Genomic DNA, 26,831 nt, shown 5'->3' with positions numbered 1-26,831 from the left:
GTGTCCAAACAGAACCCCAACTCCTCCCAGAACTCATCCTCCGTTTGGGATTCTTGATGTTGGTGAAAGGCACCACCAGGTATCTGCTCACTGGGTGAGTCCTGTTGGTCCCAGAACCGCAGCTTATGTCACTGCAATTTACTCGCCTGTTCTCCTGTTCCCCAGGAGAATGATCATACCCATATCTAGGGGTCACCCTTGCCATTCTTTGACACTGTCCCTTTCCCATGCGCTGTGCTTAGTGGGGGTGGCCCATGGGCCGAGTCAGCCATTGCTTGCTCAAGCCAAAGGCTAGATGAACAAATGACTATCACAAAGCCAACAGGGGCCCAATCTGGAAACTTGGCTGCATTCAATTCCAGTTGTTCCAAAAGATTGGATTGATTTAATAGGAATGCTTCCTAACGCGTGAACAATTATTATTGTTTTAAATTAGCAAGAATAAAATTCCACCATCTTTCCCCCGGAAGCTACTTCCAGAGAGGCCAAGCTGTAAATTCACAGCACCCGCAAGGGGCTAGATAAACAGCCAACTGAGCGGCAAGGAAGCTCCGCAACAGAAAACATCTCCAATTCATAGTTTCCCTTACAGGAAGGGGAGGCTGCTGAAGAGCCTGGAGGAATTCTTTCTCCTTCTCATTTTAAAAGGGAATCTTCTCATTTGTTCCTGCCCTTCCTTCTGGCTTCATAAGAGACACCTGAGGTTGAGTGTGCTTGGCTGACAAAGAGGGACCCACGACATACGTTGAACTGAGTGAGGCAGCTAGTGGTATCGTCACAAGAGCCCGCAGCACTGTGTCGTTGTGTCACTGTATAGTTGTGTAGTGTGTGCCATCTCAGTCCCACCCTTCCCTTCCTTCATGACATCACTGCTGTGACTTTTTTCCAGCCACAAGACCAGGCTTCGCTTCCCAGCCAATGAGGTGAGGCTCACTCCCAGCTCCACCCCATCCATTCCGTGAGCCTGGCCAGCCCTGGCCCCTCTCTGGGCCTCAGTTTTCCCATCTGCCCCATGAGCCCTGGCTTTGAAGTTCTCAAATGATAGTGGCCCCTCTCTTTGTGAGACCATGTCATAGAGTCACCCCCTAAATTCTTAGCGCTCACTGGAAGAAACAGACCAAGTCCTGAGCAGCAGCCCCCAGCCAGGCTAGTAAAACACATCCCAGGACCCCACGGCAGAAGAAGCAAGTGGGACCATCCTTGTGATCCTGATGGGCTCTGGAGGTGTGGAGCATGCTGGAGTCAGGTTCTGCTGTGGCTCGGCATTTGGTCACTGCAGCAAATTCCATCCTCACCAAGCACCTTCGCCCACTCCGGGTGTGCCTGAGCTCCATCCATCATTTAGTCATCTGTCAGATTGTATTGGCTCCTTTCCACATTCCAGCACCTGAGCCGGATACTGATGCAACAAGGATGAACAAGGCCCCGCTCTGGGCATGAGGAGTAAGGGGCAGACACAGGAACACGAACAGGTCATGTGAATGCACTGTTACAAGTGGTAGCAGGAGGCAGCTTCAAGGTGCTAGCAGGTAGGAAGGGTTCCTAACTGAGTCTGGACAAAGAGATCTCAGGCATGGAGTCAGCTGACCTGAGGCTTAGGCGGAGGCTAGGAGCTCCCAGCTGGAGAAGGAGCACCAATTCTTGGCAGAAGGACATGCACACACCCCTTCCCCCAGCAGCAGCTTCACTGGTCACTCCTGATCACATTTTTCCTCTCCAAACATTCCCAGCTCACGGACCCATCTCAGCACCCTCACCTCCCCCACCACCCCAGCTCCCCTGCCCTGTCTTACCCTTCCTCCCCAGTGGTCCTTGCTTGGGCTGGGGTAGTCGGGTTGCACATGTGTGTTTGAATATGCCGGCCAGCATTGCTTGTGGTCTCATAATTGAGTCTTCCCAGGAATGGAGAGACATGGGAACTGAGCTCCTGGAGCTGATGGACCAGAGAGGGGTGGGGCAGGGAAAAGAAGGACCCTGAGAACCAGCCAACTGTGGTGCAGCCCCCAGGGCTCTGGGAAACCAGACAGGAACAGGATTCCCCAAATCAAGGAAGAGTCCAGGCAAGGCCAGGGCGCCTAGGGCTGCTGAGTGTCCTGTTGGTGGGAGAGAGGTTGGGCCCTGCCAGCCCTTGGCCTCCTCCTCTCCCACTTACCCTGCCCTCAAGGCCAGGACCAAGGCCCACAAAGTCCTCATGCTGACCTGGCTGCCCTACCATGGGGAGAAGTCCCCACTGCCCTGGACCAGTCCGTGCTGCCTGAATCCTGCTGTCCTTGTCACCTGGCTCCAAGCTTACTGCAACAACAGCTGCTGCTGTCCTCACCCCTCCCCTAGCCCTGTCAGGCGCACCCTCTTCCATTTGCCCAGAAGGCCACAGAGGCCACATCAGAATGTAGAACAGAATTTTCCTGAACGCTGGGGAGTACTGGGAAGTGACGACAGCACAGGGCAGAATAGGAAACAAAACGGATGGTTCAACGGGAGCAGGATGCTGACGCCTGGCTCCTCTCTCAGGCATGGCATGTGGCCCGGGCCTTGTCCCCACACCAAGGCGGTGCCTCCATCCCCCCTTCTCTCTGGATCCCTGTAGCCCCAACCCCTCCTTCTTCTTGAGCTTCTAGGGGAGAACCGCTAGCTTCTGCAGAGAGGGGAGAAGGCAGGGGGAAAGGAGGGAAGGTGGAGAAAAGGGACCCTGGAAGCTCACACCCATGGATTTTATTTCACCAAATCTCCCCCCAGCAGCATGGGAGTACCTATGATCTCTACCTTACAGGTGAGGAGCTTGAGGCTCAAAGAGGAAGCGGCGGAGTCCGCTATCTCTCCAGCACTTCATTCCTGGGACACATATTATCCCAGGGCTTCTGGACTCCAAGATGCCCCATCACGCCGCAGCCAAGGGGCAGAAGCCTGGGAGTGGGGGAACCTCTGAGATCTGGAGCAGCAAGATCTGAGGTCCCGTGTCTCTACCCTTCCAGCTGGCTCCAGCTGGCCGTGACATCTCAGGGAGCTGCAGGCCATGGGCACAGTTAGCTCAGGGAGCTTAACAAATGTTTATAAAACCTTTCCTATGCAGTTAATGATCCTTATTAGGACCTGGAAAAGCAGTCACTCCTGCCACGTCCCAGCTTTAAGGAGCGTTTTATTATTACACGCCACTCCGCAAATTCACGAGAGAAGTCGTGGCCCATTTGTCAGCAGGGCCAACGCCCGGGCATGCTGATGAGAAGCCTCTGTCCTGGGACTGACTGGGCCAGATTTCCAGCTCCACTTGCCCTGCCTGCCACCCCCACATGCCCATCACCCTCAAGCTGCCAGTGCACCAGCTGCCTCCCCTGAAAAGTCTCACCTTGAGGCTGGCTGTGTCCCCAGAACCCTGTGCCTGAGACCTGAGTCAGGCAAGGCCTGGGGCAAGGTACCTCCCTGTCCTGGGCAGGGAGTGGAGGCCTTACAAGAAATCCAGATGTCTAGGCCCCAGACCCAAGTCTAAATTATTGACCAGGTGCCCAGCTGGTCTGAAGACCTATATTTGGGAGCCGCAGTGCCTGAGGCATGAGCCTCTGACGCCTGCATGCCAAGGCTGGCTATGCCCACGACTGTGTGACTTTAGGCAAATCTCTCCAGTTTTCTTCAGTATCCCCACCTGTAGAATGGGAAAATCATATCTACCTCCAAATGGTTTTTGTGAATATGATATCATTTTATGTGAGCAAAGGGTGTGTCATGATGACACAGCCAAACCTGCCTCTGCTGTTGGAATGGTGGAATCCCAGCATTCGGAGCAGGAAACCACCGAGGTCTGGGTGAGAAGCAGGCAGTGGAACTAGACAGGGTAACGGTTGCACAACACTGTGGCTGTATGAATTGCCACTCAATTGTACATTTAAAAATGGTTTACGTTATGTGAATTTTACCTGAAAACAAAAAGCCAAACCAATCAAGTTCCTTCCCACCTTAAAAATGTCATGCCTACCAGGCTCTGAGCCTGGGTGTGGCTATTCCCTCTGCCCACTCACATTTTAGGGTTCATTGAAAATCATTTCCTCCAGGGCTCCCGCCAAGAGGTGCCCCCTAATGCGCTATGTCCCCATCCCCGGGAGAGGGCAGCACCCTCACTAAACAATAGGCTGGGGGGAGGGGGATCCTATCTGCAGCTGTCCCTCATCTGGCACATAGTAAGTGCTCAATATTTGTTCATGGAATGGAAGATTTCACTTTAAATAAGCCCTAGTTTTGGGAACAAAAAGCAGGGCAGCCCTGCCCCAGTTGCACAATTGGCAGAGGAGCCAGGGGCCAGGCCTGTCCCACCCCTGGAAGAGGCCCCTGCCTTCCTATTCCCTGTCAGCAGCTTCCCCTGGGTGGGAAGCACAGCCCAGACATTGAGCCTCTCCTTCCCAGCCATTAGCTAATCTGCCCCCAGCCAGCCAGCATGCCAGGGTCTCTGTATGCCCTTCCTGTTTCCCCAGGACACTGCTGTTTACATGGTCAAGGGCTTATCACACACAGGCAGGCAAAGGCCCATACTAGGAAACCTTGTCCCCAGCATCTCCTGGAACTCCAAGGTTTTGACTGCTTGAGCCTTTTGCTTCTAAGTGCTCCTGCTGGAAACCGCTCACATGCAGGGCCTCAGTTTCCCCACCCCTAACATAAACAGATGAACAATCACTTGTTGATTTAACACCACTGTGGAGTGATGTGGCTAAGGGGTGGGCTTTGTATTCCAAACTCCTGGGTCTGAATTCCAGCTCTCGTCCTCACTGTGTGAAGCTGAGCCAGTGATTTCACTAAGACTGCCTCGTTTCCTCTTCATGAAATGGATATGATTCCAGTACTCACTCTCCAGGTCTGTAGCACTTTGTTGTACCTAGCACCGTGCCCAGAGCATTATAAGCACTTATGGCTGTGAGCTATGACCTTCAGAGGTCCTTCTCTTATCCTCATGACTCAGATCCTTCACTTCTTCCCTTACAACGTGGAGGAGAGGAGCAATTTTGTGCACTCACCAATGGGTGACTGCAGCCCTTGGCCAACACTGGTCACCAGAACAGCCAGAATAGCCCTGGCTCTGGCATCTTTCAGCCACTTTGAACTTGGATGCATCATGAAAACAAAAAAGGGAATTTACAGAGGAAGAAACAGAGATCCAGAGAAGACTGAAGCTTCCCTCATTTACCCAGTTATGCAGAAGTGGCCTGCAGGCGGAAAGAGAATCCACCCCTGGAGTAGGAGCGGGGCCTGGGCTCTGCCTGTGTGGTCTTGGGCCAATGACTGCCTTCCCTTAGCTTCTGTCTCCCCAGCCATAAAATGGGCACATTGATGCCTACCCAGCCTAACCCCCAGAAGGCACAGAGTGAACATGAGAGAGGGGCTGTGAGCGGCACCCTCAGGCAAGTGGGCAGGACAAGGCACCTGCCAAGTAACAGGTATCAGCCTCGCTCCAAGGACAGATGCCCAAAGTGATGTGGCTCCAGCTATGACCTCTCTGGGGACCCCAAGATGAATCACTTGATTGGCAGCTCCATTTGGCTGTCCATAAGGCATTTCAGAAACAGCCAGACCAAAGCATAACTCTGTCTTTCCACCCAAACCTCCAATTCCTCTCCCGGTGAACACTACTCCCGCCATCCACCCAGTGGCTCAAGGTCACGATCCTGTACGTTATCCTCAAACACTCTCTTGCCCTCCCTCGTACACCCATCCTTTCAGCAAGACCTATCAACTCTGCCCTGGAGACACACCCCTAAGCCACTTCTCTCTAAGCTCACTGCCCGCAACCAGGGCCAAGCGGCAGCCACTGGATCTGGATTGTGTGAGAGGCGCCTAACTTCCCTTCCAACTGCAACTCTGGGGCCCCCACCTTCCATTACTTCAAAGAGTCATTGGATCCCATCACTTGTCTGTTTTAAACCCTCTGAAGTATCCTTATCTGGCTGGAATAAAACATAAGCCCCCTACCTGCCTTACAAAGCCACGCACAATCCAACGGCTGGCTTGGCTCCACGCCTCCCTCTTCCCCAATTTAGGCATACAGCCCTCTTCCTTCCCTCCAGTGGGCCAGATTCTCTCCCTTCTGTGTCATCTTCCCCTGGTCTCCATCATTCAGATCTCAAATTAAAGTGTCCCCTCCTCAGAGAGGCCCAACTGCCCCACTAGGTTCCTTATCCACCACCCAGTAAGGCATCAGACTCCTTCAGTGCTCTGCAGGGAGGTTGTTCCCATCTGCCATTGTGTGCCCACTTTGTTGCCTCTCTTGCTTCCCACAATACTGAGGGCAAGAAACTTATTCCTATGACTCCTTGCTGCATCCCAGCGTGAGCAGAGCCTGGCACATAGAAGGTGCTCAGGAAATATTTGCTGACTGAATGAATGAGGGAATCAATGGGTGAATGCAATACAGCTTCAAAAAGCCTGCCTTGATACAAAGGTTTACCTGAAAGAGGCCTTTTAATCTGCAACTCCTCAGGAGCTAGGACGGGGTCTGACTCACATCTGGGTGCCCACCACAGATTATGGGGCTTAGTACAGGGTTGGCACTTTGTAAAGGTCTGTCCATTATCTATGTAGGCAACTAACAAAGACCATGCTAGGCTTGGGAAATAGTGAGTAGGATGAGCTACCTGTGCTCTGGGAGCTTGCAACCCAAATGGAGAGACAAAAAGGATCACACAGCAAGCCAACAGCTTAATGGAGATAGATATAAAACATGCAATGGGATCACAGAATAAGCAAAATACATCAAGTCTTAAAGTGACATATACAGTGGAATACCATTTACATAAAAGTTTAAACCTGAACAACAACACTGTATGTTGTTTATGAACACAAAAATACATGGTTAAAAAATAAAAACATGCATAAGAAGAAAGCCACCATCTCTGCAGAAGGAGGAAGAGGATTAGAATTGTGGAGGCCACATATGGGGCCACAATCTTATCTATAGTATTTTATATTTCTTGAAAAGAAAAATCTGAAATCGATATGGCACAATATTAGGATAAGATAGAGCTCAGTGGATCATCCATAGTTGTTTGTTATGCTAGTAGTCTATGGGTTTGAAATACTCCAAGATCACCTTGTATTAATGCAACATGACTACAGAAAAAGCACCCTATCTGTTGAATGAGTGCCTGATGTGTGGGTGACTTAGTGGATGGATAGATGATGGTAAAAAGGACAGATGCATGCATGCCTGGGTGGATGGAAAGATGGATGGGTGGATAGATAGATGGATCCATAAAAGAATGGATGGATGAATGGCATATGGCTGGATAGGTGTTGGGTGGATGGACAGGTGAATGGATGGGTGGATTCACGAGTGGATGGATCAAATGGATGAGTGGTAGAAATGGTGCTAGCAATTCTCAAAGTTAACCCTACTCCTTCCGCATTTGTTGAGTACTTAACCACATGTCAAGTTCTAAGCTAGGCCCTGGCATAGTGCACACAGGATTTGGACAAATCCCTTCCCCATAGGAGCTCAAAGCTGGGGCCGAGATTCAGGCCCAATGGGGAGGCCATGTGAAGTGCTACAGTCACAGATGTGTATCCACTGTGAAATGAGGGACAAACTCCCCTCTAGGGACTTCTCCATAGAGGAAGCAGAAGTTCTTCTGTGTTCTTGAGGGATGGCTTGTTCTTTGGGGAAGAAAGCAAGCCTGGTGTCCCAGGCAGAGGGATACCTGAGCTAGGAAGGGAGGAGTGGGGCCATGGAGAGTCTGGGGAAGGGCTACTAGCAACGGAAGCATGGAGGAGGGAATGGAAAGATGAAGCCAGCAAGAGGAATTGTGGCCTGGATTGCCAAACTGGGAGGCGAGACTTCACTCTTAGGCCAGATAGGTTAAGTCTGACCAATTGTCAGAGTCATCTGATTGGACCATAAAGGGGTTAGGCCCAGGAATCTGAATTGATCCAAGTCTATGCTCACCCTCAGCCAGGCCCCCTACTCCACCCCACTCTCATTACTGGCTCAGGGTGGCTTGGTCCCTACGGGCAGGAGCCCCTTCCATGGTGCCTGCATGTGTTCACTCTATGCTGGGCTCAGCAGCCCCAAGTGCCTAAGTGTGGGTGCCAGGGCCTGGCAGGGGAGGGAGGTGGGAAGCCCATGTGCATGTCTGCACACTGACCCTGATGGCAGCACGTTGTTTTTTTGTTTTTTTGTTTTTTTGTTTTTTAATCTCACCAAACAATTCTCCAACAAGAATTTTATTGCTCGGCACAGGCTCCCAGCTAACTAGGAGAGCATTTTTCTAATTACATTTCCCTTGAAATACACCCGGGTTTGAGTTAACACCTCTTCAGTCTGCCAAAACCTAAGTCATTTTAAAATTAGTTCTGGAGGTTTTGCAAAAAATCCCACCGGGATGCGGCATTCCTTTCCCACCAAGTTGTGTACTGAAAACTCTCCCCAGACGCCAAGAGCTGCTTGCCTTGGAGACTACGTGCAGAGGGCCCAGGGAAAGGCCCACATCCTGGCCCCACAGGCTCTCCTCTTTCTCTGGTCTGTTGAACTGCCCTTGCAATGCTACAAGATCGATAGAATCATAAACGCATTTTGCCCTAAGCAGTCTTTCTGATACTCTTTAAAAACCATGTGGATAGGAGGGAAATGTGATCCATATGGTTTTGAATCATTAACACTTAAATCGTCAAAACAGAGTTTTTTTTCCAGGAGAAATTTCATATCCAAGGCACCGTTAGTGGCTCTTTAATAAACTGTTTAAAATTCTGTTGTTCCCCCTAAAACATGCAAACACATGCCACATATGCAGCACACGTATGCATACCCCACTAACTCTGAGATGGCATCACTGGGAAACACAACCCATTAAGCACATCTATCCCCAAGACAGGGATGGGCTAAAAGCCCTCTTGAGGCATCTTCTGAGCACTGATGGTGAATGAAATCTACTCTGTTCAATTATTCAGGCTGAGGAGTTCCATAGAGCTTTGAGTTCATCTGGATATGCCCCTTGATGGTACAGATGAGAAAGCTGAGGCCCAAAGAAGGTGCAGACTCTTGAAGGGTTTGTAGAAGTCACAGGAGAGTATTTCAGGGTGATGAAACCACATGGGCAAAGTGCCCACTGCCATTACCCCAAGTGCCTAAATGGTAGGGTGTGAGGTAGGGATCTGGGCAGGAGAGAGAGGCTAGTGACTGGTCATAGGGCACATTCCAGGGCTCCCCATAGCCTGAGTAATTAAATTCCCTGCTTTAGCCTGCAAGGTTGTGGAGAGAGGACTATCATTTTCATGAAATGCAGATCAGATCCTAACTCCTGACACAGTGACAGGGATGGCACGGAATAATAGGGTGATCAGTTAAAAGATCATTGCAGGACCTCTTAGGAGAAATAATGATTACATAGGCTTGAGGCAGAAAGGAGGAGCTAACCTGAAAGTTATTTTGGAGATAAAATTGATTGGACTAGGGGCCAAATGAGTGCAGCTAGTGATGGAGAAACAGCATCAGGATCATATTCCTTTCCTATGGCTTCTGTTAAAAAATTACCACAAACATACCAGTTTAAAATATGTAAATTTATTCTCTTACAACTTTCGAGGTCAGAAGTCCAAAATGAGTCTTCCAAGGCTAAAATCAAGGTGTCAGCAGGGCTGGTTCTTTCTGGAGGCTCCAGAGGAGAAACCATTCCTTGTCCCTTCCAGCTTCTGGTGTCTGTCAGCACTCCTGGGCTTGTGGCTACATCACCCCAACCTCTTGCTTCCACTGTTGCATCTCCTACTACTCACTCTAACCCTCCTGCCTCCCTCTTATAAGAATCTTGTGATGACATCAGGCTCTCCCATATAATCTCTGCATCTCAAAATCCTAAACTGGATCACATCTGCAAAGTCCCAGGGATTCGGATGTCAATATCTGGGGCCTGGGGGCATTATTCTACCTACCACAAGAATGAAACTCAGATTTCTGACTTTTGCAACCAAGTGATGCTTTCACCCAAGGATGGAGGAGGTTGGTGAGAAAGATAATTAGCTTCATGTAGGAAACAGTAATTCTAATTAGAAGTCTGGGAGACATCCAGGAGGGGAGCCAGAGTAAGGACTGGTCCAAGAGGATCCAGAACACAGGAGGGAAGTGTAATTAGAGAGTGTGACTTTTAGGTCTTGGGTAACATCAACACAGCTGTAATCATAAGATAAAATGAAGCTTTATGTATTTCACATTTATTTCCCTGGCCAAAAAGGGCCAAGGCTAAAGAGAGAGAAGGAGGCATTGATCAAGACTGAGGAGCAAGACAGTTGATCCAAGAAAGGGGAGTGGGAGAGTTGCCAAAGTGGGATCAGGGAGAAAGGGTACAACATCAGATACACGATAGGGTCAAATGAGATAGGTCACTGGTGACCTCAAAGCCATTTAAGTAGAGTGGAAACAAGTGGCGGGATTTGCCAGGGTTTGCCACAGAATTTCTTGAAGTGCAGACAATGTGAGAGCTTTGTATGCAGAGGGCAGGGATGGGCAGAGGCTGGTGCTGCCGAAGAGAGAGGGACTTACTGCTAGAGCCAGGTCTCAGAGGGGTCGGGACAGCACAGGAGGAAGGGAAAGGGGGATACTGGTCCTTCTCTTTTCCCAGGAGGAGAGAGAAGAGAAAAGGGAGCATCAATGATCAAGCGTTTGAAGATGGAAAGAAGAGAAGGTCACCTAGATATTGTACAAAAACAGGAGACGAGGTCATCAGATGAGAATGGGACTGGCAACGGCTAGAGGTGATTGTCAGGCTGTGAGAGAGAAGAAAAGTCCCTGGAGTGGCTCCATGCAGAACCCGTCTTCCCCTCCCACTACCTCCATGAACCCTCTGGCTGGTGGTCCCAGCTCTCACTCCTTTGTACTTTCCAAGGTATGAGGCTGAAAAAAAATGGAGATTCCCTGCTGGCTGGAGCACGATCTCCTCTGCCTTCCTTCTTTGTTCTCCTGTAACAGGGCCCTTAGGTCGAAAAGAAGCAGCTGATTAGACATGAGGGAGCAGAGGAGGTGGGACCTAAGAGCAGTCACATGTGAATATGAACTTGAACTTGAATGAGAGCCCCTTCCCCCTGCCCTCACCCAGGAACCTCAACCTCGGCCTTCCTCACACTTGCCTTAACCAGATCTCAGTGCTCTGTGTGATCTTGCCCAACTCCCTCCCCATCTCTGGGCCTCCTGTTGAAATGAGAGACTTGGAGCAATGACTGCTAAGGGCCTTGCAGCCTCCTAAACACAACCTTGGATGTGGAAGAGCTGTCTGAGTTGCTGCAGGGAGCCCCAGCCTCTTTGGAGAAGGGCCCAGGACTCTGTCATTTCATAAACATGATGCAGGCCTGTTTGGTGCTGCATAGCTGTGGTTTTCTGTTTTCCCCAGCAGTAGCTACAAGGCCTGGGCTGCAGCTGAGACAGCCCAACAGGGAGGGAGAGGATGGCGGAAAGGAGGGCAGGAGACAGAGTGCTTCTCTGTGCTGCCTCCTCTGCTTGGCTCAGAAAGTGTGCAGAAGTGAGAAAAACATGCAGGCAAGTTAGGCAGACCCTTCCTCCACCTCCACCCACCCATCCCAAAGAAAGTGGTACTTTCTAGCTGTTTTTGTAAAATAAAAAACACATTCTCCTGGTTGGCCTTCCTCTACTTTGGAGCATGCAACATGCATACCAACATGCAGCTCTAGTAAACTTAGCCTTGGGCAGGTTTAGAGGGAGGAAGAGCGCCCCAGGGATGAGATGCGGGTGAATGTGGAAGCCCTCTGAAGAAGCACCAACAGACCTGCCAGATGAGCCTGTTATTTGTGTATACTTCAACCTGCCCAGACCCTCGCTGGGGCCTGGCACACAGTAGGCCAAGATAACCCTGTGTTTATTAAGCCACATAGAATGGAACCTGGGGAGAATATAAGGTCATCATTGGAGAGAAGAAATGGCCATGAAGGGTGTGGCAATGTGACTGATGCCCCACTCAGAGCCCCTTGCCTGGACGTGAGGATCCATCACCCAGGTGTTGCAGGATGGGGTGTGCGGCCATCAGTATACACTACACCTTCTCAAGCCAAGGGGAGCCGTCTTGTGCAAGGATGCCTGAAATTTGCCCACCCCTCCAAAGGTCAGCCCCCTGCCCATGACTTACTGATGGTGGAGTGTAAGTTCCAGTGCTCTTGCTTCACGATGGGACAAATCTTCAGTGCAATTCCCCCTCCTGAGCTCCCTGTGGGATGAAACGAAGGCTGCACTTTGCATCTCTGCTTAGCTCTTTCCCCTCCCCTATCTTGCTTCTCTCACTGTCTCTGGAGAATTCTCCTCAGTGCACCACTTGTACAGGAATCCCTGCTTCAGCCTCTGTTTCTGGTGAACCTGACCTAAGATACTAAGGAGAGCCTTCTAGGCAAGACCCAGCTTGGGAACAGCCTTTCCTACCTAAAGCTACAGGGGTTACCAAGCTGCTCCCCAGCAGCAGGAGAGAGCAGAGGCTGTTTTGCAGGGCCAGAGTTTATTGGTGCAGCTCTGCACACTCAGGAGGGCTGGTGTGCTGGACCACAGCAGTAGCAGACAAAACCAGAACACAGTTCAGCTCCTAGAAGCCTCAGAGGACACCCAAAGCTGCAGGACACCAAGCTCCATTCCAGCTCAAGCACTGCTGACCAGTTTGGCCTGGTCGGTTGGGGACCAGCTCAGACAGAGATGAGGCCTGCAGACAACCCAGGCCAGAGCATCACAAGGCAAGAAAACTGGGCTCCAGGACAAGAGCAGAAGGGCCCTGAGCCCCTCATGGCCAAAGACCTTACCAATACCACAAAGCCCTTACCTGGGTGGCATCAGAGCTACAAAACAATACAAAAAAATTACAACAAAGGCAAGAGCAATTGTAACAGTAACTGTGATATATATAGCAGGTCAAATGCCAATTCTGGGTAAAGCCTGCTGCTAGCCTATGGCATACAATTGCTTTTATTTAATTCTTCCGCCTTAGTGCATAGGTATAATGTCCATTTTAGATAAAATGGCACACGTGAGTAGCACATATGTGCTTCCATGCAATCAGGAAAGTATATATGTCCACACGCTGTTGTTTCAATTGGCTGTTTAAAAATGAATACAAGCCGGGCGTGGTGGCCCACGGCCATAATCCCAGCACTTTAGGAGGCTGAGGAGGGTGGATTACTTGAGCCCAGGAGTTCAAGACCAACCTAGCCAGCATGATGAAACCCTGTCTCTACTAAAAATACAAAAATTAGCTGGGTGTAGTGGTGTGCACCTGTAATCTCAGCTACTCAGGAGGCTGAGGCAGGAGAATCACTTGAACCCAGGAGGTGGAGGTTGCAGTGAGCCAAGACTGCACTACTTCACTTCAGCCTCGGTGATGGAGTGAGACTCTGTCTCAAAAAAAAGAAAAAAAAAAGGAATGCAGACTGTCCATGTCCAAGGACCTGCTTATTAAGGATGCTGCCTTAGGTGACAGGCAAGAAAGCCCCACTGCCTTTCCAGGTCTGACTCTCCATGTCTGATTCAAATGCCTCGCCCTCCCCTGCCAGCCCAGCAGCCGCTGCCCTGCAGTCCAGAGCAGGCAGAGTGAGCACCAGGATGTAACCACCCTCCAGCCAGGTCCATCAGATCTGCTCAGCTGCAGCCTCTCCCCTCTCTCAGGAGGGAGTTGAGCTGTATTCTAGAGCTGCACCGGGGAACAGCTGCATCAGAAACCAGGGCTGCTTGGCTATTTCCCAATTCCTATTTATGCTGGGAGAAACAAATTCCCCTGAGGCAGTGACCTCTGATGTGCACCTGTGAGTACAACCTTGAGGGTGTCAGGCTGGGGGTACTCAGATATTTCTGAGGACACCAGACACCTTCAGATATTTCCAGAGCTGCCCACACCCTGTGTCTCCAGGCTGTGAGCTCAGCCCTCAACTCCTTATTCTGAAGGTCCCTTGAGGAACGCTGTTGCTCTCCCTGAAGCTTCTGGGACACCTGGCCTTAGGCCAAGGCTCCTGAGCTCAAAGCACCAAATTTGGAGTCCACAGACCAGGGTACATAGGGTCCTGGTCTCTATGGGAAGGAAGATCCAAGTCTCTGCAGCTCTGGGGAACACCTGCACTAACCCCAAGGAAAAGTCTCAGTCTCCTCTGTGCATGGGTCAGCATCACAGGTTAGGCTGTGTGACAAATAAGTCCCCACATTGCAGGGCCTTCCCAGGATGCTCTCTCCTCACTCAAATAAAGGCGTGCCCAGGCAGGCTGCCCTCCTTCATTATGTGGCTTTGACTTCCAAGGCCACTGCAGAGGTGGGGAGAACAGGATGGAGGAGGCACGCATCTCTTAGCTGCCTGGCCTCGGGGGCACATCCAGATTTTGTGGTTCTGAAACTTGCACAATTTGGGGGGCCCTTTCTTCTTTTTTTTTTTTTTAGACGGAGTCTCGCTCTGTCGCCCAGGCTGGAGTGCAGTGGCACGATCTCGGCTCACTGCAAGCTCCGTCTCCCGGGTTCATGCCATTCTCCTGTCTCAGCCTCCCAAGTAGCTGGGACTACAGGCGCCTGCCACCATGCCTGGCTAATTTTTTGTATTATTAGTAGAGACAGGGTTTCACCGTGTTAACCAGGATGGTCTCAATCTCCTGACCTCGTGATCCACCCGCCTTGGCCTCCCAGAGTGCTGAAATTACAGGCATGAGCCACCGCGCCTGGCCTGGGAGCCCCTTTCTATGAAAAGTTGGAGAAAATTCTAAATGTAAAATGCCCATAGCAGCTCACACACCACTGTACACAGAAATTATAAATACAAAATATCCATGGCCTCCCAAAGGGAGGGGCTGGGGAAGTGGGCGTTCTGGAGCCCATGCCCATTAGCTTCGAGGTAAATGGCCCCTGCTGGGCCTGGAAGGGACACATCCCCATTGCTCACAGTCCATTGGCCAGACCAGTCACCTGGGCCCAGTCTCAGCACAGGAGGCTGGGAAGTGTGAGGGAGCCCATGGCTCCTGTGAGCACTAACCACCTCCAGCACAGCACACTGTGCTCAGACAGCTGCGTGATGCAGGGCCACAGAGTGGAGGTGGACGCCCTATGCAAATGTGGAAGAGCAGCATGAACCATGCCTTGGCCAAAGCACCTCCCAAGGATAGCATGAAGGATTGCATGAAGGGTGGGGCATGGCAGCTCTACCCAGCCCAGATGTCAGGAGAGTTGGCTCTAGTCCCAAAGCTGTTCTTTCTCAACAGTGAGGACCCCAGTGACTCACTCAACCCTTCTGCACCTCACTGGCCCCATTGCCCATGTATGTAAACTGATCCTGCCCTTCCAAGGTGAAAATAAGATTGTCTACAAATGCTTTGCAGATATAGCCCAGTGCTGTGCAGTAGTGAGCCACTTTGTGATTCTCTTTAACAAGGCAGTCTGTCATTCTTCCTTACAGTCACCCAAAATCTGGTAATACCATGTCCCAGATGCTCTGCCCATGGGCCTTAGGGCTGCCTCAGGTATGGAGGCAATGGTGAAAGCCCCAGGTTCCTCTTCTGCAGGCTATCTTTTCTTGCCCCATCTGCATCCCCAGCCCCCAGGAGACAGACCAGGACAAGCAGATCACTCTCAGATACTGCATGAACTTACCAGATCATCTGGGAGGACTCTAGAATATTCACTCAAGTGCTCCCTATAAGTTAGCTTATCTATCCATCGGTGCTGGAAACGCCTCCAGTGGGCACTGGTGGGACAGTCAGAAAGTAGCTGCTCAGCTATTATTGGCTGCATCCCCACCCCCATGCTGCCCTAATAGACTGTTTTTAAATAGTCATAGCCCCCAACCCTCTCACTCTAGAACGTCATACCACATCATATAAACACATCAGAATGCATCCACAGCTCACACAAGTATCATTTACATCTGACTTCATAGGAGCTGGAGTGAGTTGAATTTAACAAGTTGACATGATGTTATGTTATGCACATATTCAATTAAACATTAATTTTGATTTTGCAGTCATTTTGTGGAGTTGATCATTTCATTCTCGGCTATCAAATATTCTTCAAAAGACTGTAATCCACAAGCCCTGGGCTTGAGGTGTCCATGGAAAAACCAGCCCCTGGACAACCCCCTTCCTGGTGTGAACAGCCAGGCTTTGCTGTCTTTTCAAAGAACACAGCTGCCGTGGCGACCACCCACCTGTGCCAGCCCCAGCACAGGATGCTCCTGCTTCTCAAGTTAGGGCTTAACCTCTTTCTTGCCCCACTTGAGGAGCTGAGGGTCAAGTGAGGGGCTGGGGAACCATGGGAGATGTTAGAGCCTGTGACCAGAGCAAAGAAGGGAGGAGGAAAGTTGCAGGCAGTAAAGGGATCATCCAGGAGCACAACGAGAACACTGCCTTGACCAAAGTCACAGGCTAGCAGTGGCGTGGCCCTCAGTTCTCTGAGCCTCAGGTTCCCCATCTGCAAGTGAGCAAGCGAGGATGGGGAGGGGAGCCCTCTACAGTCTCCTCCTTACTCTACAGATCAAAAGAGCTTCGATGTTATAGGGGAATGTTTATTCTGGTACATTCTGCTGCAGGACTAATAGGGTCAACACAAGTAAATGGGTATTTTTATCCTGGAAAAGGCATCATCATGTATGAGTTGCAGGTGTGCAAATGGATGGTGGGCATGGGTCTGTGCATTTGCTTGTGATGTGTGTGAATCCTGAAGCACAGGTGTACGTGGACATTGTGTATCGTGCTGTGTCTATATTGCGTAAATATAGATGTATTTGTTTGTGCCATATGTGCATTGTGCATTTGTATGTGTGTGAGTATGTATGTACACACACAGCGAGAGCCAGGTGAGAAGGGATGGCACTCGTGGATCCTGGCTGTTGCTGTTTACCTGCCGGGTCCCTGCTTCCCCAGAACGCTTTATTTCCTTCTGGAAGGTGTTCCCATTGTAAGCCATCACACTGAGCTGCCATGCCAGGCACTCAGTGACTCTGCCATTAGGCACCAAACATGCATGTGTTACACCCTACAAATGTCTTTCCCTCCCTCTTCTTCTCTTGACTCCCACGTAAAACCTGTGAGGTCAGTATTATCTCTCCCATTTTGCAGATGAACCAACTGAGGCTCTGACAGAAACTGATATGTGAGAGCAGAAACTACGGGTGCAAGACCTTCCTGCTGCTCACAGGACAAGTTGAGTAGGTCCTTATGGGCATGGCTCTACTTTTGGACACGGCTTTCTCTGACTTCTTCCCTGGCCCATCGAGATCCAAGGTCAAGCAGGAGCCAAGGTCAGCCTGGGGTGCCAGGCAGGGCTGATGGGCAGCAGCTCTACTCTATAGCTGGTGGGGATGGCGTAGAGCCAACGCATTGGGTAAGTCGGGCTGCCAAGTGCCGCAGACGTGTCGGGTCTTGCCTCAGCCCGCTGCTCCCTGGGATTAGTAGCTGCAGTCATGAAGCCAGGGAGCCATCTCCTCAGAGCAGCTGGGCAGGGTGGGACAGGGCGGGGGTGAGGGAGCCACTCATGGGTGGGAAGTTTCGAATGGCCAGATGCCAGGCCACCCAGGGTCATTGGTGCCATCCCCAGGACCTGCCCAAGTTGGGGCACCACTGGTTGGCTGAGTCTGTTACCACCAGCTGACCTGGCAGCACACCCATCACCTTGTTCCCTCCTCACAGCACTCCCATGCAGGGGCTTTTATGACTGCTTTGTGGATAAGAAAACTGAAGCCCATGAAAATGAAGTGACTAGCTCTGACATGCACCATGAGTTGGAATCAGCAGAAGACCCAAGCTCTAATTCCAACTATGTCCCAGCAGAGCCCTTAATAAGGTGGTTATTTGATCATCTACGGTGTGCCAAGAACTGCACCAGGTACATCTCAGTAGGATCTCATTACAGACCCAACAACCCAATGAGGTAGAGAGCATCACCTCCATTTGGGAAAAAAGGAAACAGCCTCAGGGAGGTTAATTTGCTTGCCCAAGGTCACAGAATTAGAAACTGGCAGAGTTGAATCCAAACCCAGATATGACTGCCTCAATGACCTTCCTAAAATACACATCTGACCAGGCTTGGCCTCTGCTTCCCACTGCTCCCTGGTGCCTCAAGGACCACAGGCTAAAACCCAAGAGCCTTCACCTGGCATTCAAGGCCCTCCTCACTCAGGCCCACCTTGCCCTTCCAGCCGATTCCCTCACACTGCTCCTTCTCCAGCCCCCACCCCCTGCGGCCTTGAACATGCTACGTATTTGCAGAACTCTGGCCTGGCAGCACCTGGTCCATGTGCCAGAAATGCTCTTCACCCTCTTCTCTGCCCCTCAAATTCCCATGCCACACAGTGGAATCAGAGAAAGTGTTCTAGAGAGGTGACATTTGAGTTGGAGTCAGTTAATCCTCTGGATTCATGAAACAACTTTCACATTCACTACAGCATGATATTGCTGAGGAGATGCCAGTGTTTATTTGAATAGCTGGTCACCAGACTGAGAACACTTTCAGGGCAGGGATCATGAAATGTCTATCACTGTATCCTAGCAACTGACACAAGGTCTGGCCCAGAGCAAGTACTCACCTAGATGATCATGGGGATGGATGGATGGATGGATGGATGGATGGATAGATGGATGGATGGATGGACGGATGGATAGATGGCTTGATTGGAGGAAAGATAAATTAATAGAGGGATGGATGAGCTTGGAAGGATGGAAGAAGAAGGAATGGATGAATTATTCATGTCAATAAGCACAAAACTATTCAGCACTGACAGAGTATATTGAATGCCCTCTCTACTCTAATCTCACCACATTCAGCCAGTGACTTGAGAAGCTTCTCCTGCTTGCATCCTCTACAACTTTTTGTTCTAGGTTGAAAAAGACCTGGCAGGTCCCTCCGGACAAGGGATAGAAAATGTGTCAGATGGGGTGGGAAAAGGACCCCCACCCAGAGTTGCTGAGCTCACATCCTGGAAACCCATGGCTGCACTCTAGGAAGAAGCAGGGCCTGCCCCATCCCCTGAGATGAGCTACGCAGGGAGGAGCCCACAGTTCCATCTTTCCATTAGCTAAGAACTCTTCCACGCCTGACCTTTCCCGGCCCCAAATTCTACTGCCCAAGATAATTGGAGCTGGGCCGGAGCCCAATGCTGCTTCAGCCCCAAAACCAAAACCACACAGGCTTGAGTAAGAGAGGCCTTCGGCTGAGCATCCAGGATCGCCTGGGGCAAGAAACTTGACCAACACTTGGAGACAGCTGGAGGCAGCCGGGCCACCATCAGGGGGCAGGTTCTGAGAACCAGGGTTCTGAACATGGGGCAATGAGTGTGAGCCCCGCTCCAGGAGCACACAGGCTCTTCCTGAGGAGGGGCAATGGTCCTGGCTTCTCATTGGGTTCTACCCCACCCCTCAGCTTCTCTACCCACCCTGCAGCCTCACATCTGCAAGTGAGGCCCTGCCAAGTAAACAGCTGCAGCCCACGCTCCAAGGCTCCCCAAACCCCAGCACTACCCACAACAGCCAAAGCCACATCCCATCCGTCCCCCAGCATAGGCCCGAGGGAGGGGAAATGCTCATTAATCACAGGGAGACAGCTTCCGGGCAGCCTCGAAGACAGGCCGAGGAGACCGGAGCTGGGAGGAAGCTCCCCACAAGGTCTCAAGGGAGGTCAGGGCTCCCACTCTGACCCAACACAGAATTTATCATCAGCCAGTGGCTTGCCTTCCAGGGCCTGGAGGAGTCCTTGAGAGTCAGCCAGCCCTGGCTGTGGGCCTGGGCATCCGGAGAGAAGAGCTGATGTGTCCCTCTGCTATCACACCTGCAAACTAGGAGAAGAGCTTGGGCACTACCTGTATGCACCACCTAGAGTAAGTCTTCACACTGTAGGGAGGGTTCGGACTGATGCCCACGCCCTTGCCCTCCATCCCTAGACCCACAGAAGGGAGAGTCAGCTGTGGTCTTTGGCCCAATCTGAGTCACTGGCAGATGGGTGTTATTGAGCTAGTGTGGTGTTTTTAAAAGTGATACATTTGAATGTCTTTGGGTAGGATGTGCAGTCTTCAGCAAGATACACCCATCCCCACCCTCATTCCTATTCATGCCTTACCTGAAACCCACTCCTTCTTATACTTACGTCACCTGCATGGTCTCTTGGGTCAGTCAGGATGGACTAGGTTTTGCTGCAGGAACAGCCAGCCCTCAAATCTCAGTGGCTTAACAAAGCAAATGTCAATTTCTCATTCATGGTACAGGTCAGATCTAGGTTGGCAGGGTCTCTGCGGCACGTGGGCTGCCAGAGGCTCCATCCCACTGCCTGCTTCCATAATCCTCAACGCAGGGGAAGAAACATGGCAAGTAATACTCTGCCCCTAGAGCCTCCACTCAGCAGTAATCCTCTTTGATTCTGCTGCCCTTTCATTGGCCAGAGCAAATCACATGCCACACCCCTCAGGAGGGGCAGGGAATGGTGATCCCACCACGTGCCCAGAAGAAGAGAGAGCCAATTGGAATATTTGACCAGCCCTAATGACGACCAAGGTGTTGCCCAGGGAGGCAACACCTTGCAGCCCCTGGTAGACTGAGTGAGGCTCAGCCCTGCAAACTGCAGACATACAACGGCGGCCAGAGCCGCTTCAAACCCTCCCACGGACACTCCCTGAGCACTGTGCCAGGCCCTGGGAGCAGGCAGTGAAGAGCAGAGCCCACACCTCATGCTCTAGGAGGAAAACACATCACAACACATGACACCCTCAGCTGAGTTGTGTCCGAGGGGCTGTTAGATGATTAAGTCCTGTGGTGGGGCAGGCAAAGCCACCATCTCCGCCATGCTTTCCCTGACCCCCTCGGCAGAGCAGATGGCATTTAGGATGAGCTTGAAGGAAATATAGGTGTCTGTCAAGTGGGTGGGTTGGGGGATGGCATTAGGAGAAGCTAGTCAGGGGTCTAGCGAAGAAGGGTCTGGGAAGGATGCGTGGTGTGGAGTGGCCCGTGTGGAGGAGGACAAGAGGAACAAGAAGGTGAGCTGGAAGGGAGGGTTGGGCCGAGCAAGAGGGAAAGGCCTAAGATGCCTGCGAAGGAGCCTGCTGCTGCTGGATTATATCCGGGGGCAATCTTGTGAACTCCCCAAGGGAAAATTCCAGGCTTTAGAGAGAAAAGATGCCCCACTTCATGTGGTGAAAACTGGGTTCCAGAGAGCTTAGTAATCGCCCCAGTTAACACAGATGGATACTGGTAGAGCTGAGGTTTGAAGTGGAGTCTGTCTGATATATGAGGACACCAGAATTCAGGAACTGGATGCTTCATAGGTGCTTTATCTAATTTCCCCAAAACCACACGCAGTATGCATCACTGTCCTACTTCACACACGAGGACCCTGGCGACCAGAGAGGTCATCCAAGACCAAGTGGTTAACAAGCTGGAGGACGTTGGGCAAGGTCGGATTGAGGCCTGGGGTGCCTATCTCTCATGTGAGTGGGCCTATGCAGCCCCAGGGGCCGGGGCTCTTGGAGAAGCCACGGCAGAGAGGAGAGGGCCAAGAGCAATGGCGGGAGGGAGGGCTGACATCTGCCGGGAGCTGGGTTTCCAAGCACCCTGAACAGACCAAGGCCTACCTCCTGATCCTCACCCTGCCTATGGCCAATGCCACCTGGTGCCAAAGGATATGGCCTCATCTTGGAGCAGCTGAGCCCTCTGTATCCCACAGGGATGCACCCCACTGTGACATCAGAAGCACTTAGGCCTTCAAAGCTGGAGACATGCCAGCTGACCCCTGACCTCACGGTGTGACCTTATGTAAGTTCCTTATCCTCTCTGAGACCCATCAGGACACCTGGGGAAAAAGAGGCAAAGGTTTCCAGTGCCTCCTCTCCAAGGTCATGGCATTTCCTGGGTCAGCCAGCAGTGAGGGGCTAGGCTGAGCTGCCCATCTGGGAGACCCAGCAAGAGGCAACAGGAGGCAGCTGAGCAGGAGGTGGGCAGAGCACAGAGCACCTGGGAGACTGCAGCAGGCGTCAGGCCCCTCCATAGGCAAAGGGAAGGGGACAGACCAGTGCTTCTTAAAGCAAATCTCCACCAAGTCTCTCCCAAGTACCAGGCATCTGCTGAGCCCTGGGGGCATCCCCACAAAACTGCGAGGAGGCAGATATCACAGACATCCGCTCTCCTGGTGAAGGAGCCGAGGCTCCCAGAGGATAGAAGTCATGTTCAAGTGGACATGCTAGGACTTGAATCCAGGTTTTCAAACTCTACAGTGCCACCACTTCCCCAGCGGGCAGGGGCAGGACCCCAAGGCCGGGCAGGACCCCAAAGCCAAGCAGGAACCAAGAGGGGACTCAGGCATGAGGAACTGTCCAAACTCCTGCCTCTGGAATTAGAGAACAAGGCAGAGGCTTCGAATCTCAGAGAAGGTCCAAATCTCCACGTCCCAGCCAGGCCTGGGGCTCCTGAAATTCCTCATCCTGTCATCAGCTCAGGGCACAAGGGCTAGCCAGTGAGAAGAGGCTTTGCCCTAGCCAATGAGAAGAGGCTCATTCTCAAAGAGATCTTCTCTCCTCCCAGGAATCTCCACTCCTTGCACCACTGCGCACTCAGGGGGCCCTCCCATGTCGCTTGCACACTGCCAGTGACAGAGGACTCCCTCCCTCTGAATGCATTCCACTTGTAATCTTGGTTTTGAGAGAAACATAACTAGGGGTAGGGAGGATTATGCTCCATGGGGGAAGTGCTGAGGTGGTCTCCAAAGCACCTGTCCTCTCCAGCCCTCTTACCTCAGCTTCCAGATAACCAAACGCAATGCCCAGATTGGAAATCATTATCTACTAAAGATATATGCTCCCAGCAAGTGCTAGATCCCAGGGCTGGCTCATGATTCCCATCTGCCTAATTGGAAAATCATCCACTCTCAAGCGCCCTCACTTCCCCAGCATGGGCTGCTATAGACTTCCACTCTCAGCTCCCTAAGAAGTTTGATTCAGCCTGTGACCTTGGGCCAATCGCTCCCATCCTCCAGGCCTCGGCGTCCACATCTGTCAAATGGAGGAACAACCTCTAAATGTGTTACCTTCCAACTGGCACAGATCCCTGGACTGTCATCTTCTCAATGGGTGGAGATAGACCAGGCCAGCTGGGCCCCTGGCTAAAGCAGGGGTGGAAGCACAGATCCCAGGCCCATCCTGGTGCCGGTGTCATCAATGCCTGCTTTGTCTGGAGCTCACAGCAAGCAGGTGAGTTCATTTTCCATTAAGGACAATTATCTCTTCATTTGCATATGCTAAATGTGACATTTAAAGGAGCAGTTCTTCCCCACCCCAAACAGGATAAAAGCCCAATGACAGGCAGACAACCTGCGGTTTAGGGCAGAGGTGTAATTGGCTCTTATTAAGGGAAGATGCAGGGAGATACAGGTTTTGAAATGCAAATGACAGCATCACTTCTTCCACTGGGGCTGAACAGGGAATGACAGGGCCAGGCTGGGCATTCTTGCCTGTTCCGTATCTGGGCAAAGAACAGGCCTCCTGAACCACAAAAAAGAGAGAGACAGAAGCTGGACAGAGAGGGGAGGCACATTCTCTTGGGGATAATGGGACAGACCAGCATATCAGCCTCCCCAGCAGCCCTGTCCCCTGCCTCGGGCTGCCATCTTATGCCCACTGCCTCTCCTTGTCCTCTCTGAGTCAACCAGACTCCACTCCCTAAAATAGGGTCTCTTAGCATGTTCGACCCTGGCTCAGAAACCCCCAGCCACAGTTTTAGCTGTAGCTACTGCCCAATTCCAGCCCCACCACAGAGCCAGAAGGCCCTAAGTACCCCACAGCACATTAGGCCTTTGCTAGGCCCTGTGCCTGAGATGCTTTCCCTGCTCACCCACCTGGCAAACTCTCACTCTCACCTCTAACCAGCTCACATAGTGTCTCCTCTCTGAAACCTGCCCCAGTGGCCTCTTTATTCACAGGACTGGACTCCCTGCGGGGTCTGAGAGTCCATGGAAGCAGGAAAAATTCTGACTCATCTCAATGCAAGTATCTGCTCAGAGCTGGTTCACCAAAGTAACTCATAAGAATCAATGTGTGCATAGAAGGAAGTATGAGTGGACAGATGGATGGATGGAAAGATGGGAGAATGAATGGGTGGGTGGATGGATGGATGGGAGAGTGGATGGATGGATGGATGGATGGATAGATGGATGGATGGATGGATGAAGGGAGGATGAGTGGGTGGGTGGATGGGTGGGTAGATGGATGGATGGGAAGATGGTGTAACCTCACTATAAGGCTCCACCCTGCACTTGCCTTGACAATTACTTACAGTACCTCCTATTCTACAGATGAGGAAAAGCGAGACTGGGTGAGATACAGACTGTATCCCCTACTCAAGCAGCAGCACCCAGAACACCGTTCCTGACTCCCCCACTGAAGCTAGATTGCCGTCACTTGACATCAAAGCCCTCCACAATGATGGGAGCCTTCCACCTGGCCACCTTCATCACATGGTGGTCCTGGGTCCTGACATGGCCCTGGCCTCCTAAGCCCCTTCAGATGCAGCCACTGAGTTTGAGGCTGATCTTGAGGATGCTGTTTCCTCTCTCACAGATCACTGACACCCACCTGAATACTCCATAAGCAAAGAAAGTGAGGTCAGAGGCCATTTTGCAGTCAGACACTGAAACCCAGGAGACGAAACACCTGTTCATAACCCTTCATTCCCCCAAACACCCAGAGCTGTCCCCTGCTTTGGGGAACCCAAGGGGAGGGAAGAAGCAGAGAGAGAACAAAGGGGACTCTGGACCCAGTCTGTTCCCCAAACAGTGACCCCAGCCTCCAGCCCTGCCTGCCTCTCTGGAATCACACCTCCTGCCATCTGCCACCTGTCTCCCCCCCCCACCCCCACCACAGCAGGTGCTTGGAGAGCAGAGAGAGCAGGGTTCACTCCCATTTTGTTACTCATGATCTGTGAGACCTTGGGTGAGTCTTTGAACCTGTCAGAGGCTCGGATTCCTCATTTGTGAGTGGGGATGACAGGTCTTTCTCACCTGCTTTCACATCCTATCCACGGGAAAGCTCTGAGCAGGAAGCACGGGCCCAGCCATGCTTTGCTCCTTTCCTCTTTCCTCCCCTTGACCTCTAAGGAGAGAACACAGAAGGCAAGGACCCCTGCATGAGTGTGCAAAGGGCAAGGATCAGGTCTGAGTCTCTCACTACCTGCCCCCCGCCCCATCCCCAGCATAGCCTCCACACAGAGAAGGAAGTCAGCAAAAATCATGGGGCGCTTCTGCTCTCCAGACATCTGCCAGAGGCACATTCCATAAAAAGCAGGTGTTTAGGATTCTAAACTCTCAGCAGGACACATTAGGACAAATCCAGAGAGCAGAACAGGCATCCAAGAGAAAAATCTGGGCCTGATGGTGACCTACGAGCTCCCTTGCTGCCTAATAAGCCAGTGGAATCACTGAATAGAAGGGGCTTCTTATGGTTCCCTTGCTTGACCACACATTAGAATCACCTGGGAGCTCCTAGGACTCCCAATGTCTGATTGTTCCCCCAAATCAATTAAATCAGAACACCTGGGGGGAGGAGCTAGGCATCAGCATGTTTTAGGGTCCCCAGATAATTCCAATATGATGCCAACTTTTCGGCCACTGGGCTATAGGACAAGTTAGTGACTGTGGGCAGCCAGCCAAGACTTGACCATGTTCAGAGTGCGTTCTTATCCCTCGCCCCATCTGGTCCTCATCTGTCAGCTCAGGGGCCACATTATTACACCCACCGTACAGATGAGGAAAGCGAAACCTAGGATGATGCCATGTCTCCTAAGACAATCAGAGATGGAGCTGCAACTGTTAGGGAAGAGAGCCCAATCTCTGGACCCTCAAAGTTGGGCTCTTCCTACACTGACACAGCCACAGTAGGCCCTTGCAGACCATCACAAAGAGACCAGGACCCTAACTTCCCACCCCTTCCTGGGAGGAGGCTCTGATGGTGGTGGGGAGAGCAGAGAAGGAGGGTGCCTGAGGAAGACAGGGAGTGGGGGCTGCAGGCTGGATATAGGCCAGCACGCTGGGCCAACTCGCGCCTGGTCCTCCATAGGCTCTGGCTCCAACCCAGAGACTTCTCCCCCTCCGACTTCATCCTGTGGTGTGTAAGGGTCTGTTTTGGGGTGGTGAGGCCCAGACATTACCTCTTTATCTGAGTCTTTCCTGACATCCCTCTGATAACAAAGAAGGTGGCTCAATAGGGAGGTTTACCAGGGATTTAAGATTCTTCCTCTAGGTCTGTATTGGAAACACCAACGTCCACATAAAGCCCAAGGCACCATTAGTGGGGAAATCAGGGGGGCCCACAGCAGCTCTGGGGGCTGGCTTAGCTCCCACCATCCCTCGCAATCTTTGAAGACTGCCAGCAGCCATGTGTCCAGCCCCCAGCCCATCCATTTCAGGGGAATGAGAAAAGGCGAGGAGACCAGCCAAGTTACATAGCACAGGATGATGCACTGCTTTGCAGTCACTCAGACTGGAATTCAAATCCCAGCTCTGTGGTGCCCTTTTGCTACGTGACCTTGGACGAGTTGCTTTAACCTCTCCAAGCCTTGGAGCTCTCATGGATAAAATGGTGGTAATAATGATCCTCATCTCCAGGTAGTTGTGGGACTGGGATTAAATTACATCCGTGCTGGCTGTGGGCCCCTAGATATGTTATTTTGCTTTCCTGTGCCTCAGCTAACCCATCTATAAAATGGGAACAATAACACATATTCATAGAGGCAGAGAGAATGAAATTGATGAGGGGAGGAGCCAAGATGGCCGAATAGGAACAGCTCCGGTCTACAGCTCCCAGCGTGAGCGACGCAGAAGACGGGTGATTTCTGCATTTCCATCTGAGGTACCGGGTTCATCTCACTAGGGAGTGCCAGCCAGTGGGTGT

At 51.6% G+C, this 26,831-nt stretch overlaps 1 long non-coding RNA gene across 1 annotated transcript in view; it reads right to left on the bottom strand.

Moving 5' to 3' along the window:
• Positions 1 to 9,444: 9,444 nt before the first annotated feature.
• LOC129048255 (uncharacterized) overlaps positions 9,445 to 26,831 on the bottom strand; it is a 40,758-nt gene continuing 23,371 nt past the window's right edge. Inside the window, exons 4-5 of the long non-coding RNA XR_008510455.2 lie at positions 12,099 to 12,176; positions 9,445 to 10,934 (exon numbers count right to left, since the gene is read on the bottom strand). This is a non-coding gene — a long non-coding RNA (uncharacterized LOC129048255). The remainder of the gene's footprint in view (positions 10,935 to 12,098; positions 12,177 to 26,831) is intronic.

This window comes from Pongo abelii, chromosome 8 (assembly GCF_028885655.2).
Source record: "Pongo abelii isolate AG06213 chromosome 8, NHGRI_mPonAbe1-v2.0_pri, whole genome shotgun sequence".
NCBI classification, from domain to species: domain Eukaryota; kingdom Metazoa; phylum Chordata; class Mammalia; order Primates; family Hominidae; genus Pongo; species Pongo abelii.
Note: the sequence above shows the minus strand (reverse complement) of the source record. Positions and strands in the feature narration are given on the sequence as shown.